The sequence below is a fragment of the Diceros bicornis genome, chromosome 18 (genome assembly GCF_020826845.1).
Source record: "Diceros bicornis minor isolate mBicDic1 chromosome 18, mDicBic1.mat.cur, whole genome shotgun sequence".
Taxonomy (NCBI): Eukaryota; Metazoa; Chordata; class Mammalia; order Perissodactyla; family Rhinocerotidae; genus Diceros; species Diceros bicornis.
The window spans coordinates 31,893,949-31,901,071 of record NC_080757.1 but is presented as its reverse complement, the minus strand read 5'-3'; positions in this window follow the sequence as shown (position 1 = coordinate 31,901,071).

Below are 7,123 nucleotides of genomic sequence, written 5' to 3'. Positions count from 1 at the left end.
AAAAGGTTGAATCGGGGTCCTGTCGCTAAACTCAGGGCTTGCTGGAAGAGAGGTTCAAAGGAAAGTGAAGGATGGGTGACTTCTTGATGCTTTCCCTTACCACTCCTGGAATTTAGATGTGCTCCCCTCCAGGTAGCCTGTCCACACGTATCCCCCTACACGCCAAACCGGAAACTCAGGGGGACATTAGGCCAGCCTGTTAGGAGTGTTTACTCTGCCTGCAGTGGAGCATTGAAAAGTGCTGGGAATTCTTTCACCCGGTAATTCAAGTTTCTTTAACACCTTCCAAGTGACAGGATCCAGCAGGGTGCTTTCCGGGTTATTTCATTAATTGCCCCAAGAAATCCAGGAGACAAGGGTTATCTTACCCATTTCACAGATAAGGAGGCTGAGAGGTTTAGAAACTTGCCACAGGCAAAACTAGGATCTATACCTAGCTTTGTCTCACGTTAAAGTCCCAGATCCATTAATTACACCAGATTGCCTCTCCCTAAGTTTTAAAGTAGTATATGTTTTTAAAAAAAGTTTTTTTTCCTACAGCAAGTCAGAAAAATGAGCATGAATTGGAATTTGTCGGGCCACTGGGCTAATGAGTTGGTGGGGGAAGGGAAGGTTACAAAGGAAATAACTAATAAAAATAGATAAAAAATAATGGTATGAAGTCACATAAGAAGGACTGAAAAAACAAATAAACCAACAGACGCCAGGTCACATCCTATCAATGACTTAGGAAGGTGCAGAGATAAGCTATCAGAGTGTGATGGGGCTAATTAGGGAAAGGAGAGCAGGAGAGAAGGAAGTGTGGAGATGGATTTTGAAAGAGATGATGGGTATGACTTGGCACAGCTTTTCATATGGGGAGAATGGTTTGAACAAAGATGAGAAGTAGTTAGTATTGGGAAAATTTGTGGGAGGCCATGTAGGTTTAGAAACACCAGTGTGAATAGTATTTACCCAAGAAAAAAAATGAGTGCGATAAAAATCAGATTCAATTGTTAGAGTAAAATACCTTGACCTACAGTGGTCTCTTCCACAGAAATGCAGAAATATTAACTGAAAGTGGCTTGTTTAAACAATATGATGGCAAATTTCAATCAGCCTCATTGTTGGTGAAACTCTCCCCCAAAAGTAAAAGCGAACCTCAAAAGATAAAAATAAAACACAAGAAACAGCTTTGAATTAATTATGCAAACACCTGCCACACGTTTTTTTTTTAGAGTGGTGTCCGTTTGAATCTGTTTCTGAGGAGGACTCCTGAGTTTGTTTACAGAGAAGAGGTACTAGATTCTACTTAGAGATTAGTGTTGCAGGAGAGGAAGAAAATGGAAAGGTTTCCGCATTAGCAGGATGTGATATTTTTGTTGAGCTCTGAGATATAGTTCTTTCTGCAAGACTGCAGGCATATTTGCATGGGCAGGGCCTGTGCCTAGAAGAAAGGATTTGTGATGTAGCCGAAGCCAGCTGCAAAGGAAACTCTTGGGAGAACGCCTGCTCTGCTCGCTGAGGAACAGGATGCTAACCGTACTAGGAAGCACCTGGAATCTAGTCCACTGGCCGGGATCATCCAATCAGAAAGTAGCAGCTCTGCTCCAGACTGTGACTCCAGATGCACCAGGAAGGTTGCCTGAACTTCTGATTACAGGTCTTGTTCTGTGACTGGTTTCACTCTGTCTCTTTACAAATATGACAAAGTAAAGTAATTATTAAAATGTAAATGCTCCCAGCCTTTCCCCTTTCCTGAAAAGAGGAATGCTGTCTTTTCCTACTTAATCTTTTGCCCACATTCCCTTATGCTATGGTCTGAATGTTTGTGCCCCACCCTCCCAAATTTGTATGTTGAAATCCTAATGTTCAATATGATAGTATTAGGAGGAGGGGCCTTTGGGAGGTGATTAGGTCAACTACTGCTCTCGTGAATGACACTAATGCCCTCATAAAGAGATGAGAGCTCCCTGGCCCTTCCACCATGGGAGGACACGGGGGAAGTCAGCAGTCTGCAACCTGGAAGAGAGCCTTCACCAGAACTCAACCATGATGGCACTCTGATCTTGGACTTCCAGCCTCCAGAACTGTGAGAAATAAATTTCTGTTGTTTATAAGCCAGCCAGTGTGTGATATTTTGTTATACCACCCTAATTGGACTAAGACACCTGACCTTTGAGGAGTACCTGTCTCTTTCATGCCCGGTTCCTGGACTTCCATGATGAAAAGAGTTGGAGAAAACAATGGGAAGAAAAAGAGATCCAGAGAGAAAGGAAGGGCCTTGGTAGATACGCTATATTGATCTACCAGATGAAGATGAGTAGGAGAAAAAACATTCCATGATCTGGGGGTTACTAGTAAAGGTTTTTGAGGTGGGAAGGGATTTAAGTAAGACGATTTGTAGAATTGTGGGATATGAGAACAGGAAAGGGATTATGAGAAGTTCTGCTAAGAGTAGGAGTTGGATACTCTAGTATTTTCCAACAACTAAAGTTGAAAGTCCCTTTTTTATTATTCTTGGCTGTTTGGTTGTATTTATTTGAAGATGATTTCTTTCAGAAACTGGACCACATGGGTGGGGAATGTACAATGGTTACACAATTTCAACTCTTTGAGTGCCAAGCATGGTCCTGAAACTTTTACATCTATTAGCTCATTTTATCCTTAAGACCATCCTGTAAGGTACATGGTATCATATCTATTTTATACATAAAGAAGTGAAAGCTAACAGAGGTTTCGTGAGTTACTTAAATTTGAAAGTATAAGTGAAAAAATCAAGATTTGAACTCAGGTTTTCTGATTCCAAGACCAATGCTTTTTCCCTCCATGCCTCATCAAGGTATATGACTGTGTGTCATTCCTCACTGCAGCCAGTCGTGTTCTATTCTCAGTGAAAAATCAATACATGACATTCTGCTGGCAGAATGGTTGTTTCCCTGACCACCACCCCCTTCCACAAAAAGACCATTATTTGAACGTAGATCCCTCATTATGTTTTTAAAGTCCCTGCTGAGCATAGAGGGTCAGGATTGCTGCAGCTCTTTCTTCCAAAGAAGATTTTAGAGGTGATGAGGATAAGTGAATACAAAGAGGACCCCAAAAGACCAACACAGGAACGAAACAAAAGTTGATGGGAGTGGTTCTCATAGTGTGAGTCAGAGGCCACAAGATCACACTAGGGACTTTCGTATTAGTCTGTAAGAAACTCACGTCTACACTTTTGCTTCAGTCAAAAAGAATAAAGAATTATATTTAACAAAATGCAGATACCCCTTAATTGGGGTCATTTAGCATTTATTTTAATACTTTTTGTTTACTTAGGTATGGGCAATAGGAAATTAGTGAGGCTAGTCAACCTGTGAGATCTTTTATTCTACCAAGGTCAAGGAGGAACTGAAAAGATTTGAGAGGTTCTTGGTGCCTTGTGTGGTCTCTGCTATTTTATTTGCTCATGATAAATAAGAAGTGCTGACAAAGATGAAGTGTAACTTCTCTCGAAGAGAGAAAAGCAGAGTATGTGGGTGTGAATACCCATGAACATTTCTAAACTCGCACACACTGAAAGATACTGCTCTGAAACTTCACCTGCTGTTGTCAAGTGTCCAGTCCTAGCGTCATTCATTTATTTGTAAACCAAATGCGACTGGGCCACCTTGCACCTGCTATATGGATTTCAGTGAATGTGGAAAAGGGAATTACATTGTGCATCACCCATAAACATCTCTGTCTCTCCAAAGTTCTACATCCTTTGGGAGTTGCTATTTCTTTTTCTCCCAAATAACCCTATTTCCCCACTAACATATGTTCTCCACACCAATGGGGAAAACTCCCCACCTCCAGGAAGTCTGTCTGTATATTTTCTCATGCAAGAAAATTTGCTCTTTCTCTTTTGGTTTCTACTATTTGCATCCCCAACAATCACTCTGCTGAGCAAAACAAAGAGTCTTCATGGAGATCTACCCTCTTTAAAAGATACAGGAAGGAAAGGACTTGAAAATAACTAATAACTTATTATTTTTCTTTATCACACATTTATTCAATGGACATTTATTGAAAGTCTAATGGGCATATAGGTGCTGCGTACAAAGTTGAATAAGATGCCCTATCATCAAGGAACCTCCTGGTGGTGGGAGAAAGAACCAATTGACCATAAATCACTGTTCAGTGTGTTAAATGCTATGATGGAGATTGTTCATGATGCTTTAGTGGCACATAATAAGAATCTCTAATGACATTGAGGCAGGTTGGGAAGAAGAACTTTTAAGAGGACATGACATTGGGTCGCAGTACCCAGTGATTAGATAAGAGAGAGTAAGTAAGCTCAACAATAAAGAAGTTGACATTCAAAGGAGAGAGAGCACAGCATATGCAAAAGCACGATGTGTCTGAAGACCTGCAGTTCCACATGATACAAATGAAAGGCATTGTATACTAGATGAAGATGAGGGGTAAGTGTTCAGATTAAACAACAGACTGATGCACTAAGCCAAGGAGATTTGAAGTTTATACTGAAAGCAGTAGAGATTCATTGAAAAACTTTAAACACACAAATGAGGTGATGATTTTTATATTTAGAAAGATCTCTCTGATAAAATTTGTATGGAGAATGAATGGATTGGAGGGGTGTGAACAAGATTCCTGGTTGTCTACTCTATCCAGTAGAACTTTCAATGATGATAGAAATGTTCTGTATCTGTGCTCCCCAATACCATAGTGGCTAGCCAGTTACGCTATTGAGCACTTGAAATGTTGCCATTGCATCTGAGGAACTGCATTTTTACTCTTATTTAATTTTAATAAATTTAAATTTAAGTAGCCACATGTGGCTAGTGGCTACCATATTGGACAGCACCACTATAGATCCTTCTCCTCTTTATCTCTATTGATTGAAACCCCAATTTTTAAGCTGAGCACATGGCTGCCCAGAATAAAGACCACATTTTCCAGCTTGCCTTATAGCTAAGTGTGACCCACATGAGTTCTGGGCAATGGGATGTGAGCTGAAGTGCAATTTCTGGGTTATGCCTTTATTTTATTTATTTATTATTTTTTGTGTGTGTGAGGAAGATCAGCCCTGAGCTAACATCCATGCCAATCCTCCTCTCTTTTTTCGCTGAGGAAGACTGGCCCTGAACTAACATCTGTGCCGATCTTCCTCCACTTTATGTGGGATCCCGCCACAGCATGGCCTGACAAGCGGTGCATTGGTGCACGCCCGGGATCCGAACCCGGGCCACCAGCAGCGGAGTGCGCACACTTAGCCACTGTTCTACGGGGCCAGCCCTGGGTTATGCCTTTAAAGGTAAGTTGTGCCATCCCTTTATTCATTCCTTTTCCTCCACAGGCTGAAATGTGGACATGGGGGAAAGGCATTTGGATTATGTAATGTGGGAGATTAAAATTGGCCACTCTGAAATATGTCTCTTTACCTTGATTATTTTCTCTGATGGACATTTGACCTCCCCCACTAACTGCCTAAAGGAATTTAACTCTGGGTATGGACAGACAGACTGGCAGGGTCCTTGCTAAGCCCATTCTTTTCAAAGTTCTGTTTACCAAATATTTACATTTGTAAAGGTATCTCCCTCTGTGTACTGGGAAGAGGTGGGGGGATGACCTTATCTCTGGAAACTCTTATCTGGACGGAAGAAGAGGACTTAAACCTACATACTCTTGATTACCATAATTTCTGTCTCTCCGGCCACATTCTCTATAGGTGGCCCTGCAAAGAATTGTCTGACAAACATTTAAATTTTCCTCTCCATGTGAATTGTCTTCTTTCCCTCTGAAATCCCAAACCCCCCACCCCCAACATCCTCTGTCTTTAGTTGAAGATGGTATTTAAGATGAGAATCTCTGCCATTCTGTCGAGAAACTCAGTTTCCCTGGTTTCTCCCATGTATACATGTTATTAAACTTGGTATTATTTTCTTCTGCTACCCTGTCTTTTAATTATTTGGCCAGCCATAAGAACCTTAAGGGAAAGGGCGGAGGGGGATTCTCCCTCTTCCCCGACAGTAACATAGCAGAGCAGTAAGATGGAAGGAGCCTGGGATCTGATGGCTTTGATCCAGAGCTGCCATGCCACTCAGACATTTAAGAATGTGAGAAATAAATTTCTATCTCATTTATAGCACTCTTATTTTGGGCTACTGTCACATGCGGGTTATCCTAATAGATACTGTGAGTGAAGCTGGAAGTGGCATGACCAGTCAGAACACGACTAGAATAATAATCCAGGCAAGAAGCGATCAAGGTCAGAACAAAGGTGATGCCAATGGTAGTGAAGCAGGATGAACTGGTTCTTTATACAAAGCCTAAATCTGTGAAAACTCAAGGAGGAATACAATTCCATTCATGACTGCTTCTGTGAGCATCACGCTCAACTCACAATTCAGTGCCATTTAAAAATAGAAATCTAATGAGGAAAGAGAAACAAAAATAGGACATACGCTCTTCCCTAGACCCAGCTCAGATCTGCTGCAATATAGATATAATTAAATCAATACAGTACCCTGACCTATTCAGAAATGGAGAAATCTTTTTATTTTGGACTAAATGAAGGGAGGACAAACTGAGAGCTAACGTACAGTACAAATTCTAGAATAATTTAAATATGTGTATTTGGTGCCTGTAGAGCATCAACTCCATGTCAACAAAAACATTGATGATGTTTTAAGAGATGTCTTAATGAAAAAATGATTCATTTTAAATTGCGGCATGTCCATTGCTTACCAACAATTTCCTAAGACTTAATGATATTTTAAGCAAGTTAAGCAAGTTTTCTATTCCTTTTTTTTAGCACTAAAACTTTGCATCAAAAGCTCTTTCTTTACGCACAAGTTGTAAAAAATTCTAGTTGGATACAATTTGATTATGAAGGATCTTACAGTATTTTGAGTGAATTAATGAATGATCATTTGTTAAGCACAGGTTCCTATGCCAGGCACTTTTGAAGATGAGAACTGCAAAGAACTCTGGGCACATAAAGATTCCATCCAAACCCCTGCACTAAGAGACTTGACCAACTCTCACAGGACTTCTAGCAGCCTAAGGTCTGTCGCTGGGAAGACCTAGCCCCCTTTGAGTTCCTGTCTGAAAATCTCAGGGTTGTTAAAATAATTTACTGTTTGTTCAACAC